The sequence below is a fragment of the Eleginops maclovinus genome, chromosome 15, assembly GCF_036324505.1.
Source record: "Eleginops maclovinus isolate JMC-PN-2008 ecotype Puerto Natales chromosome 15, JC_Emac_rtc_rv5, whole genome shotgun sequence".
Taxonomy (NCBI): domain Eukaryota; kingdom Metazoa; phylum Chordata; class Actinopteri; order Perciformes; family Eleginopidae; genus Eleginops; species Eleginops maclovinus.
This window is the reverse complement of record NC_086363.1, coordinates 2,902,459-2,916,531: the sequence shown is the minus strand read 5'-3', so window position 1 is coordinate 2,916,531 and position 14,073 is coordinate 2,902,459.

Sequence of the window (14,073 nt, the reverse complement as noted above, 5' to 3'; positions counted from 1 at the left end):
TGGGACAGAAGTGGGATAGCAGGAATAAGAAAAGATAATTTGGCACAATTGTTCATCTCTATCACCTCCGCTCTCTCCCGACACATTAAAAACAATAGTGCCCGTCTTTTCAATTTGTCCTTTATTGCTTCAGGAGGAAAGGGACCAATCAGGAGGAATTGAGCATAATATGTCCTCTGAAGACAACAAGATGCTGAACAGGTTGTAACACAAGTTCTCCTGATCCCCAGCAGAGAGCAGCAGAGGATCGTCACAGCAGCAGCATGATTTCTCCTCCCCAGTCTGACCATCATGACCCTAATTTCCACTTAAATCTAAACCCTCCATTATATATTTTACATGTTTAATCTTTTATGATTTGTTTTTGCCCCATTTAAGCTCCCCAAACATCCTCCTCCAGCTTCTTGTTACTCTAAAAGGTTTCTTTTTGTATATCTATATTTTTGGTCTTTAACCCTCCCTTCGTCCTCAAAGCCTCTGGCAACATTGGCACTTAGGCCTGATGTGAAAACAGGAAACATCCCATAATAACTCTGCATAAAGGTGGCCTGTCCTCAGCCAGTTTCAGAGGACACCCTGCCAGGAAATGTGGATTATTTTCAGGTTACAGGAAGTATGCAGATGTTTGCTGTTACACATAGGTGTTATGGAGCATTTCATGCCGTAAACGCGTCCATAATGAGGTCCCCAAATATCCGCCGAGAGGATCCCCGCCCTGCAACATGTTCTAATCTTTTTAGATGTTAGCCTTCGATGGTTAATACTCTCCGATATCTCCTAAACTCACTGAAGCAGAGAGGTGTTATGCAGAAATGGCCAGGATGAGTCTCTCTGGGGGGAGGTGCAGAAATGAACTGTCTTTTTATTTCATTTCTTCTGCCTGAGATGAAATGGATATTATAATTGTCTGTCCAACCAGCCTCTGCATTCTGCTTCTCCTCAAAGTAAGAGTTTTTTTAATTCTCTAATAAAAGAGAGGATTTAGAGAAAGTTACTTTGCAAAAGTTTGATTTGAGAAGTGAAATAGAAGCAGAAAAAAAACAAGTGTTACACACGAGTTAAAATATAATAAAACATATGATCAAAAATGATATATAAAATAGAATACAAGTTAAAATAAACATAAACTGTAAATGACAACATATGAACAGTAGTAAACATATCATTAAATGGTTCAAAGGGACTAAAGAGTTTAATAAATCAACGTTTTATTGTTATGGCCCAATTTCACACAGGAAATATCCTTATAGAGCAACAAACACAAATGACCATTCAAAAAGATTTTAAATCATTTTAAAAATGCAATAAAATATAGGACTCGTAGAATACTATATGTAAAAATACAGAATAAATTAGAAAGTTCTAAAATGGCAAATTTACCAAAATTAATCTGTAAAAAACTGACTTTTATATCATCCAATAAATTACAGAGAAACGTTCAACAAGTCACTCAACTCAGGTAGAAATACTAAAGCATGAATGAGACAAAATAAAGAACATCTTGACCTCTGTGAATAAAGATCCTGAGCCCAATAAATAACCTCATTGCTTCTGTGTGCTCATTGAGAACAATCCTCATTCAGTCTGTCGGATGAACCTTGTTAGCTCTCTGGAGTTGATTCAGAGTCAGAGATTTGTTTACCTGAAGGCGTAATGTCTGAGGGAGACATGTCATTAATTGAGACATCAGCATCAATAGATATGACGGAGCTGCGAGTCATTACAGTTTCCTCGGGGGACTCGTTGCTGTTTTCATTTTTCCTCTAATGATCCGATCAGATGATGGATGATGGAGCTGCCAGGTGACACGCAGCGCTGTTTTATATTCAGAAGCAGAGCTGTGGAGGTGGGAAGCTGAGCGCCTGAGGAACAGAAACAGAGAGAATGGTGGAGTAACTAAGTACTAAGAACTCAAGTACTTTAAGTACAATTCAGGGTGCTTTCCTTAACCTTAGTTCTGTATTTCAGTCTCAAAAACTGGGACATGTCTCCATGCTGTAATGTTCAGAAAGCTCTTTGTTTTTCTCACACTGCAGCACCTCTTTTCCCCCTCTGTCTGAAACCAGAGCCCAGTCTGCTCAACAAACAAACAAAAGAATACTACATATTTAAAAGTCGATATTTAGAAAAAATATTCAGAAATTTGAAGAAAACAAATCACAATTTTCAGGAAAAAAGTCGGAAATTCAAAAAAGCCGAAATTTTGAGAAGAAATCCAAGGACAAAAAATGGGAGACAAAAAGTGTGATTTTTTAAAAGTCTGGTCAAACTTTAGTTTAATATCCTACTACCATCCTTTCTCTCTCCATGCGTCTTCACTCCTTCCTCTTTCCTGTTTTATCCCCCCCTGTCCTTCGGTCTACCTGCAGAATAACAGAGGACTCAGACTCTGTTTAAACAAGAATGGAGCTTTACATAGTAAACACCGCTGATCCCGCAGCAGCCGATTACAGAACAACAGAGGGAAAAGTCCTCCTGAAAAATCCTGATTTATGTGTGTGTAAATCTGCTGAACCACAATCACCCTGAAGGAGGAACTCTTTCTCTCTCCTGCTCATCTTTTATTGAACAGCTCTGACGAGATAAACTTCAGGGTTTTTAGTCTCATTTAGGCGCGTTTTAGCACACTTATTGAACACAAAGTTGTGAGACTCTCTCGCAGGCGGTTTGATGGATGTTTCAGCGTGCAGCATGTGGTTGTGTGGTATTTATTGACACTGCAATTGTTTCTAAATGTAATCTTCTCACAGAAAACGGCTGAAGTATTGTGCTGTGATTGTATTCTCTGTCTGTGATTTATTATCAAAGAAAATGCTTTTGTTTTTCTGTAGCTGTGATCCTCTTTACTCTGCTCAATATACTGTCTGTGAGGCTTTATCTGACATGGGGCTTTAAAGGTCCCCTATACTCTCTGTAAACAATATATTAAAGGTTTCAGATGACTACACAACATGTCTCTGATTGACTGCAACACCAAACAGATCATTGTAGCATCCCATAACCCCCTCTGTTTCAGTCCTGTTCCAAAAGAGCTGATTCTGTGTCTGTAGCTTTAAATGCTAATGAGCTGCTGCTGGCCACGCCCCCTCTGTGACGTGATTGGTTTCAAAAACACAATGGTGCTCTAGGAGGAGATTCAGGTGATGACGGGGGGTTGTTACCTTGGTTGGTTATTGGCTTATGGTTGTGCAACCCAGAAAAACATTGTGACATCACAAAGTGGACAAAATGAGCTCAGCTTTTTTACCTGAATCTTTCTGAGTCTGAGTAAAAAATGCATATTAGGTGACCTTTGAAAGTCTCAATCACACTTAAGTTTAAGACAGATCCAATTCCTTTTTGTTCACAGCACATTGGGAGAGAGAGGAAAACAAAAGAGGAAAGAGGGCATCTTCCTGCTAACCCATTTAAAATATTTAGGCCAAGCAAAGGTCTGTTGTTGTGAGATTTTAACAAGAAAACAACCAGAGTTTCTCAGAGTTTCTCAGAGTTTCTCAGAGTTTCTCAGAGTTTCTCAGAGTTTCTCAGAGTTTCTCAGGGCGCACAAACACAAGGACAAACTGCAGCTCCAGCCAACAGCAGACGCTTCAGATTTGATTAAAGAAAGACAGGGAGGAACCGTCCAGAATCATGAGTCTGATCTCTGAGTATTAAAGATGCATGAGAGCAGAGAGGAAGCCAAGTACACCTTCACTATGAGGCGTGGAAAAGATGTTTGTGTGGGATGTTACCTCTGAATCTGGATGATGTCACGCTGCAGGTGTTATTATTTTTACCTTATGGCCTCACGTGCACCACCCTGACGCTGCTTTAACCCCCCTTTAAATAGAAACATGAGGATCAGCCTGCACTCCTGGCACGTATTCGATCCAAAAACAAATATCTAACATGACGTGCTGGCAATTTCATCTCAAACTCAATAAAAAACTCAACATTTAACTGTACCCGAGGAACCAGGGAAGCAGGAAAATGTGTCTTTTGACCAGACAAGCGTGATGTTTAGCAAATAAACAACGAGCCTGGTTGGTTTCATTAATACTATGAGTGAAATATTGGAGTTATTCATGTTAATTAAATAAATAAAAGTTGAATTATTTAATATTAAACATTGAATAGCTCCTACCCAAAACATCTGAGGAGAGACTGTTGTTTAAAAACCTGCTCTAAGTAATAAAAAGCAGAATCCATATTTGCCATTAGGTGCTTTTATATTCTGTGCATAAACGATCTGCACCAAAACATTTCTTTTCATAGTGGTTTGGGCTTTTAAATCCCACATCAGCCACCATGTGTGTGTGTGTGTGTGTATGTGTGTGTGTGTGTGTGTGTGTGTGTGTGTGTGTGTGTGTTCTAAACACCATGTAGACATGACGTTTCTCCAGATTATGATCCGTTTTAGAGCTTATTCGTTACATAACTGGTATTATTGTCTGTGCTTTTCTACTGTACCACGCTCTGAGTGAAGCACAGATTTAATATATATATATATATACTGCACTCAAGCCCGAGTGCATCAGTAAATTAAAATGCACGTACCGTAGCAGCTGCCCCTGCTGATGTATAGATCTTTTTTTAAATCAGTATCTAGGATTATGTTTATATTTATTGACCTTTAAGAAGATTTAAAACACAATTAGAGCTTTTTTTATTGATTAAGCACATCATTGTCTACTCAAATGTGAATTTAGAGATTATTTTTCCCTCTTATTGTCCAGTATTCCAACACGAGCAACACGTGAAGTAACAGGTTTTCTATTCATGCCGTATAATGGCTGCATTATTTGACAGCATAATGCCAGCGCTTTTAATGTGATGAATATTCAAATCACCTTCCTTTGATGTGTAATAATGTGTCTTTGTGGATTCATCTGGCACAAAGACGATGACACACACACACACACACTCACACACACACACACACACACACTCACACACACACACAGCTGTCCTTCCATTGCACTCAAACAGAACAGACACAGTATTGTGTTTAGCTCTGGACGATTAGCTAAACCAAATAAATAATTTAGCTCATGATCTGCTTACAATTTAGAGATTGTTTGGGGGAAGATGTTAGTTTGAAAATAACTAGGCTAGCTTTTCCCCCTGTTTCCAGTCTTTATGCTAAGCTAAGCTAACCAACTGTCTACTTATGTATCATATTCAGCATTTGGACAGAGCAACCATGTCTCCTACAACTTCACACACAACTAAACCACTTTTTTTTTTTAACGTTTCAATGGACAAAATATGCACAGCTTTTGGCTGTACTGCAACATCATTTCTTGCTTAGCTTTTAATTAACAAAAGAAAGTGTGTTACTGAAGTGATGGACGTCAAGAAGACCTGTTTTGACACATGCAGACATACTTGGCCCGGGATGTTGAGCCACCATGGTTAGTATTTCAGCAATATAAGTGAAATAATGTACTTCATAGCGATGACAACATTATTGTGTGACTGTATATTTAATGTTAATCCTCCTGCCGACTCACAAAGCAGTCACTGTGCCAGATATATCTGACAGTAATGCAGCAGATCAGTGAGGTACAAATAACAAAAGAGGTTTGATCTTTAAATTCAATACAACACAACAAAGCACAGAGAATAGGAAAAGGATTTGCTTCTGGTCCCTGAACCAATCACTTGTTTTTTAAGATGCTTGGTCATTGGAAAGTCCTTTGAAAGAAAAACGCTCTGAAGGAACGAAAATATACAAAAACATCGACTCCTGATCAGCTGCAGCCGGAGAACAATAGTCAATAATCTCATCGTGCCTGCTGAATATCCAAGCCCCTGTAAGCATTATCATCTGAGGAATAACTTGTTGTCTGTTGTTTTTCTTCCCCTCCCCCACTGGGTCTCGGGCTGCTGGGCCTGACTCACCTCCAGCCTGCTCTGACACCTCAGACTGCTGCTCCTGCAGAGACTCCGGATCCAGGCTGCAGCTCGAGCAGGTGCACAGTGTCCCAGAATATATTCAGACTGTAGGTTTCTATTGAGCACACCCACCCTTTACCAAGTCTCCTGCGCAAATCCTCCAGCATGTGTCGCCTCGATAGCATGACTGTCCTTTTAATGCAGGTACTTTTCCTCATGTGCATGCCCAATACATATAAAAACAAGCTATTTAGAGCATTTTTTAGCTTGTTTATTAACACCATGACTCCAAAGAATAGTGGAACAACTCTCCATGGATATCAGGGTTGCTGAAAATCTACAAATCTTTCATCATGGAAGGAAAACCCTCCTGCTTCGACTGCAACTTGGCCATTAAACTGAACTCACAAACACAAAAAGGCTGTTGTAGTTAAAGGAGGGCTTATTTGAAGCGAATATACCGACACTTTTCCTACAGTTCAGAGTTTCTACCTTCATTTTCTTTTAACTTAATGTATGTACAGTTCTTTTAACTAAATGAAACTAACAGACATCTGGGTAGAGAGGAAGGGCCTTTCCTTGTAAATCATCACCTAAGCAAGTCTAACTGAGTACCAACCAGTTCGAGGAAAAGTCTAAAACTCTCGAATCCAAACTGTTAAAATGTTGTTTGTACTGTACTAACATAAACAGTGCTTTTAATTAACATAAGGAACTTTTTGCCACCGCTTTTTAGTTGCACGTCAAATCCCTACAGGAGACATTATAAGCTGTGAATAATGGAGGAAGAGTACAGTCTCCAGCACTCTGCCTCAGTGAGGACGCAAAGACAACTCTCCATACGCTGCAGGGAGAGGGGGGAGGACAGCAGTGACACAGTGCCTTTGACACACACACACACACACACACACACACACACACACACACACAGAATCCCCAGACTGTTTGGCATTCTGTGTCGGTGAAGCTCGTCCTGGGACCTGCTGAGGAGAGGAGGAGCAGAAGGTGAAAGGAAGATAGGAAGCACGTTCCCTACTTTTGTTCTGTTGGAAATACATGTTTTATTTATCATTTTTGGCACATCATTCAGCATATTGAAATGTGAGCCTAAGGGAGTGAAACAGTTCTTATTTGATCAGATCATTCAGATTTATGAGCCTTAAAAATGAATCAGTTTTAATCCAAGCTTTGCAGTTTGTTTACATCATGCTTTATCTCTATTCTGTGTCATAATTTCATATTTATTTATTTATATATAGTCAATTGTACACGTGTAATTGTCAAATAACTGAAGTAACCCCCACTTTTAAGGTGTGTAATAAAGGTTTCTACTCTTGTATCTGCACCAGCCTCCAGTCCGCTACCCGATGATTCTCTGCCTGAACCTTTTTCTGGATGCGTTTGCTAAGGATAGTAGGTTTCAAGGTTTCAAGGTTTTATTTGTCATATGCACAGCAGATACAGCGTATATGTTGGCAATGAAAATCTTATGTCGCGTGCTCCTCCAACAACTCCACATACATGGTGCAAGTAGCATAGCTAGCTTGCATTAGTTTGCTAAACACAGTGGTTTATTTATCTAATGCTGGTTTGCTAAGGACATACATATCTAGCTAACGTTTGTGTGTTGTACATTAGCATATTTAGCTGTATGCTGTCTGTAGCTGTATAAACAACCACATGTTTATCTCCAATGTCCTGAAATAGCTGAATCATTTAAAAACAACATAACTTAAATAGACGTGTTGCATTAAAAATGTAAGAGTTCAAAATAATTATTATAATTTGATATAATTAAGCACCAAATCTTAAAAGTACAAATTATCCAAGGTGGGTATTTCCTAAATTAAATTATGTATATCACTGGATTATTATAAACGATGCATTAATGTGTCCATCATCCGCTTCAAGACTCTGGTACTGGCCTACTGAGCTGTGAGGGGATCAGCCCCTTCCTGCATCCAGGCCTTGGGTAAACCATACAATACATCACGTGCACTTCCCCCGGCGTCAGCCAATCGGCTCCAGGTTCAGGATCTTTATTTGTACCCGTAGGTAGATTTAGTTTGCAGATAAAAAGACAAGTGATCCATCCTGACACAACTCTAATAAAAGTACAATAAAACTAGACCCTGCCCCGTCAACAACATTTAAACTACTCCATCTCTGTGAGTCGGACCCAGGCACAGCTCAAAAACACTCCTGTTTGCTATCCTGGACCCTAAATGGTGGACTGAGCTCCCCATTGACATCAGGACAGCAGAAGCTCTGCAGATCTTCTGTCGTAAACTGAACACGATCGATTTCATCTTAGCAATGAAAGACATTAAGAGCAGTAAAAAATTGTGCAGCACAAACACATTATAAAAGGGCATTTCAAAACAGTCATTTAAGAGCAAAGATAATGAAGTAAACACAACAGGTATAAAATACATGAATAAAAGTCACAGTGCAGAATAAAAGTCACAGTGCAGAATAAAAGTCACAGTGCAATGTTAGATCAGAACAGTTCAATTAAAAGCAGCGGCAAAAAGAAATGTTTTCAGGCTGGCTTTAAAAGTAGTAAGAGTAGCAGCGGCCCTGCAGGGGTTCTGGGAGTTTGTTCCAGATATTTGGAGCATAATCACTGAACGCTGCTCCTCCTTGTTTAGTTCTAAGTCTGGGGACAGAAAGTTGACCCGTTCCAGAACGACCTGAGAGTTCTGGATGGTTCATAATGTAGCAGGAGATCACAAATGTATTTAGGGCCTAAACCAGTCAATGCTTTATAAACCAGCAGCAGAACTTTGAAATCAATTATTTGACAGACAGGAAGCCAGTGTAAAGACTTCAGAACTGGACTGATGTGATCCACTCTCTTAGTGTTAGTCAATAGCTAACAATGCTATTTACACCCAGGTGTCCGGAGCTAACAATGCTATTTACACCCAGGTGTCGGAGCTAACAATGCTATTTACTCCCAGGTGTCCGGAGCTAACAATGCTATTTACACCCAGGTGTCGGTAGCTAACAATGCTGTTTACACCCAGGTGTCGTTAGCTAACAATGCTATTTACTCCCAGGTGTCGGTAGCTAACAATGCTGTTTACACCCAGGTGTCGTTAGCTAACAATGCTATTTTCACCCAGGTGTTGGTAGCTAACAATGCTATTTACACCCAGGTGTCGGTATTCAACAATGCTATTTACACCCAGGTGTCGGTAGCTAACAATGCTATTTACACCCAGGTGTCGGTATAACAATGCTATTTACACCCAGGTGTCGGTAGTAACAATGCTATTTTCACCCAGGTGTCGTTAGCTAACAATGCTATTTACACCCAGGTGTCGGTAGCTAACAATGCTATTTACACCCAGGTGTCGGTAGCTAACAATGCTATTTACACCCAGGTGTCTGGAGCTAACAATGCTATTTACACCCAGGTGTCGTTAGCTAACAATGCTATTTACTCCCAGGTGTCTGGAGCTTACAATGCTATTTACACCCAGGTGTCGTTAGCTAACAATGCTATTTACTCCCAGGTGTCCGGAGCTAACAATGCTATTTACACCCAGGTGTCGGTAGCTAACAATGCTATTTACTCCCAGGTGTCCAGAGATAACAATGCTATTTACACCCAGGTGTCGGTATAACAATGCTATTTTCACCCAGGTGTCGGTAGCTAACAATGCTATTTACACCCAGGTGTCGGTATAACAATGCTATTTTCACCCAGGTGTCGGTAGCTAACAATGCTATTTACACCCAGGTGTCTGGAGCTAACAATGCTATTTACACCCAGGTGTCGTTAGCTAACAATGCTATTTACTCCCAGGTGTCGGTAGCTAACAATGCTATTTACTCCCAGGTGTCGGTAGCTAACAATGCTATTTACACCCAGGTGTCGGTAGCTAACAATGCTATTTACTCCCAGGTGTCGGTAGCTAACAATGCTATTTACACCCAGGTGTTGGTAGCTAACAATGCTATTTACACCCAGGTGTCTGGAGCTAACAATGCTATTTACACCCAGGTGTCGGTAGCTAACAATGCTATTTACACCCAGGTGTTGGTAGCTAACAATGCTATTTACACCCAGGTGTCTGGAGCTAACAATGCTATTTACACCCAGGTGTCGGTAGCTAACAATGCTATTTACACCCAGGTGTCCTGAGCTAACAATGCTATTTACACCCAGGTGTCCGGAGCTAACAATGCTATTTCTAACAATACTATTTACACCCAGGTGTCCGGAGCTAACAATGCTATTTCTAACAATACTATTTACACCCGGGCTAAACTTTATTTTTTTGGTATCAAGGAAGGAAGTGTGATTTTCTTCACTATGGGTCCTGACCTTTCAGGTGGGTCTGAGCTTGTTGCCATGCAGCAGGACTATCCAATGAGGTCATCCTACAACAAATATGTCTTTATCCCAACATTAATAAGACATGATCAAACTGACCAGCCAGCTTTTGGTTTGTTAACAGTGATGTCAGATATGTGAGCATGTAGCCTCACACAGGTGCTGTTGCTGCTTTATGAAAACATTGTTACTGAAGCTGCTGTTACGATCTGACTGATAAGCTTTGAATTTATCTATTACTGCTTCCTCTGTAAAACTTGCTCACACTATAACCTTCTTCAGAGTTAGGCAATTATGTTTGAATCTGATCGTTTGCCCTGCGGTGTTAACGCCGCATGCTGGATATTTCAGGGAGCAAAGTAAGATTAGATTGTTGTGGTTATTACGTTGTCAACTTTATTACTTTTTGGGAGAGCCACCGGGCTCACCTAATTGGATTGTGGTAGTCTGTATTCCCCTCGACACGAGGAAGCTTAAACCTATAAAATATTCCAATTATTAAGCTTAAGGAAGTGAAGTGGAATGTGTGCCTTAATTTTATACCGGCTAAAAATAGAAACACAGATGGATGACAAACAAATGCGTGTGAGTGTGTCCATGTGTTTGCACTTTCTGAATCAATCCCCGAACACAATGAAACACAAAAGAGAGCAGTCCATCATTTTGTTGCACCAGATGAGATCCATATTCCCAGAGCTCCCCCCATTTTCATTTTTCTCTGAAACACCAGCACACCTCCTGTGTTTTTCTCGCCTTAGTCATCTTTAATGTGTCAGAAATACTAACACAATATACACAAACAGGGAAACGCACATCATATATCTTCATTAGCCCTGCTTTTCTCTGTCATGTAGTGATTTAAAAAGCTGATTCCCGATTCAGTCGGCCCACAGCTGAGCCAGCACGTCCCTCTTCATTATTCATCAAGAGCAGCTTTAATGAGGATGTGCCCCATTTACAAATCATCATAAACCGCGATCAGTCTTTACATTAATGCTAGCATCACATACATACAAATATGAAGCGATTAGTCTGGCAAGGACCAAAGTAATGCTGGGAAATATAGCTTCGTGTAGTATCTGTAATGTTTAAACACTTTTTAATACATGAATGTGATATAACAGTGATCTGTCTGATATTTGAAGGTCTTTTTAAGGGGTTTTCAGTTATGGTGAGTGATTTAACCTCCATTTACCACTCAATTTTATAAAATTGTAATGTCTCCTGCCCAAACAAGTGCAGCAATGCTAAGAGTGATGGAAATATTAGTCAAAATATGCACCTACACAATCCCAAGGTCTAATCAACCAAAATACTGTAAGTGTTTGTGTTTACCATGGGTGAGCAGGACCTTTTTATTCACTAGACGAGCCAAAAACAGTAAGCTCCTCCTGTATTTTGTTACTCGCTTCTCCTCTCGTTTCAGAGTCACCATTTCCTGCCCTTGGTTGTGCCCTGACTGTGTAATCATTGTCATTAGGCTCACCTGTGCCCCATTATCATCCCTCTCACTGTGTATTTAGTGTGTGTTCCTATTCCCCTCAAGTTGCCAGAGCTACCGCAGAGTCAATTGTTCAACGTGTACCTCATCTTGTTGCATTTCCTGAACCTGCTTTTGCCTTCTGTCTGTTTTGGTTTGACTGATCCACCGTGTACCCACCTTTTGAAAAGTAAAGACGGTTTTCAAACTGAAGCCTTTGTCTCTACGTCGTGCTGTTGGGTCCATTGTCTGTGTTCCAGTCGCCACACATTCCCATCAAATAATTATATAAGACTGTTTCTAAACTGAAAACTTCAGAAAGTTCACTACATCGAGATATAAATGAACGTTTTTGGGTTGCAAAAAAGTTTAAAAGACACACTTTTTATTGCACTATATTTGTTTTAATTGCTTACTCAAAAGATTTAAAAAGCAAAACAAAAGTCGGCCTATAAATGATGATGTATACGCAGTCATTCAAATTGGCTCAAGCTGCAACATCAATGCCTTGTGGTTATAATACAATACAATCCAAAAGATCTGAATACTTGCAAATCACAAGTGGTGAGCTGTCCTCTCTTCCCCTCTGAATCCAGCACTGCTGCTAATGTTCCCTAAAAATCGTCTTTTTCCGTTCCATTTCCCCCCAACCACCGCCTGCAGCAGCTGTTTCTCCTGATGAACACAGCTGCTGCAGGGCCTGGATGGCAACCTCTTTCCTGGTACAGGGGCTGCAGACCTGTGGCTCAGGGGAAACCTTGGCACTCTGCATGTGTTTGTGTGTGTGTGTTGGCATTGCAATTTATTTCAGATGATAAACACCAGCTTAGGAGAGAAAACAGAAACGTGTCCATCTCTGCTTTTATCACAGAGAAGAAACATTTGCCCAAATTACAACTTGAATACTCATACTAGTTCAAAGGCATTCTGGTATATAAAATGGAGTAATGCTGTTTCACATCTGCTATAATTACAACATGAGGCCAAATGTGCTTATTTCTAATCCTATAAATAGGAGTGACAGTCCTGCAGGTCCTTTATTTGGCTCTATCATTTCAAATTAATGGAATATTTCATGCATTGTACAACACTCTGCCACAGAGAATTACAAGTAATATTTAAGGACTTTAACATGCCCATCACAGGTGTTTGTTATCTGCATGAATAAAGTCAATCTATCCCAGACTGGACCAATCAGAGCAGTGCATATTAAAAATATATACAATTTTAGTTCAAATGTACCAATACTTGCAGTGAAAAGATCTAAAAACAAAAAGTGCATACTAGAAATATATCTACACACATTCTATAAATTACAAAGCAAAATGAATCATCCAAGAGTTGTGTTTACAGTCCCATTTAATATATCATACATATCATAACTCCATTGCATAAAGGCATACCTGGTTACTGTTATAATGGTTATAGGAACCCTCCATATTTAAATACTTACATCTACAAAAACAAAACAAATCACATCTTTGCAAGATAATGTATTTTTAGGTAATTTCAATTAAATCACCTTTTTCTTCATTATTTGTACCTCAGTAAATAAGCCTTTGCTGCAGGTGACGTTGCATCCAGCATTTACAGTACATATGATGTTGTGTCCAAACACAGGATTTAATAAACAAAGTGACATGATGCTGCTGTCATTCTGTTCCTGTCGTTTAAGATGAATTTGTTGAAAAACAGAGAAAGAAAGCCAAGGATACCGGCCCTCTTTGAGTGTATCTTTGTTTTATTGATTTTTGCTGATATGAGGAGAGGAATAAAAGTCCCCCCGGCACTGCATCTCAATGCCATACACATAACGCCAAATGAAAGTGGCCTTCAAAGGGTTGGGCTCAGTAAATAATGGTTGTTCTCCCTATATAACAGCCTCAGTTAACAGAAGAATACTGATAACTATGGAGTTTAATAGCCTGGCCTATGGGACCAAACATCCCTTTAATTCAGAGCTACAGATACATTTCTCAAATTACGTTTTATGGGGATATTAAATGTTTCGTTTAACCTTTCTGACACTAAAACATGCTAACTGTAATGCTAATGTACAAACTATTGTATAATAGTAATTACACCATAAGTGCAGTTGTCTCATTAAACAGATTCTGCTTCATAGGCATTCAAACACTAATTGTTGTGTTGGGGGAACATTGGGTGTCTTTTTGAAATTTGGACATTAACCATTTCATGCTAAGCTCAGCTAATCACTTCTCAGTTCCAGCTCTGCAGGGACAAATGTAGGGCATTTAGAGAAATAGAGTTATCCAGTTACTTTCCAAAGGGGGAAGTTATAGCGGTCCCATGAGGCAGTAATGATCGTAACTGCACATTAGCACCTGTTTTTATTCTGATAAATAGAGTG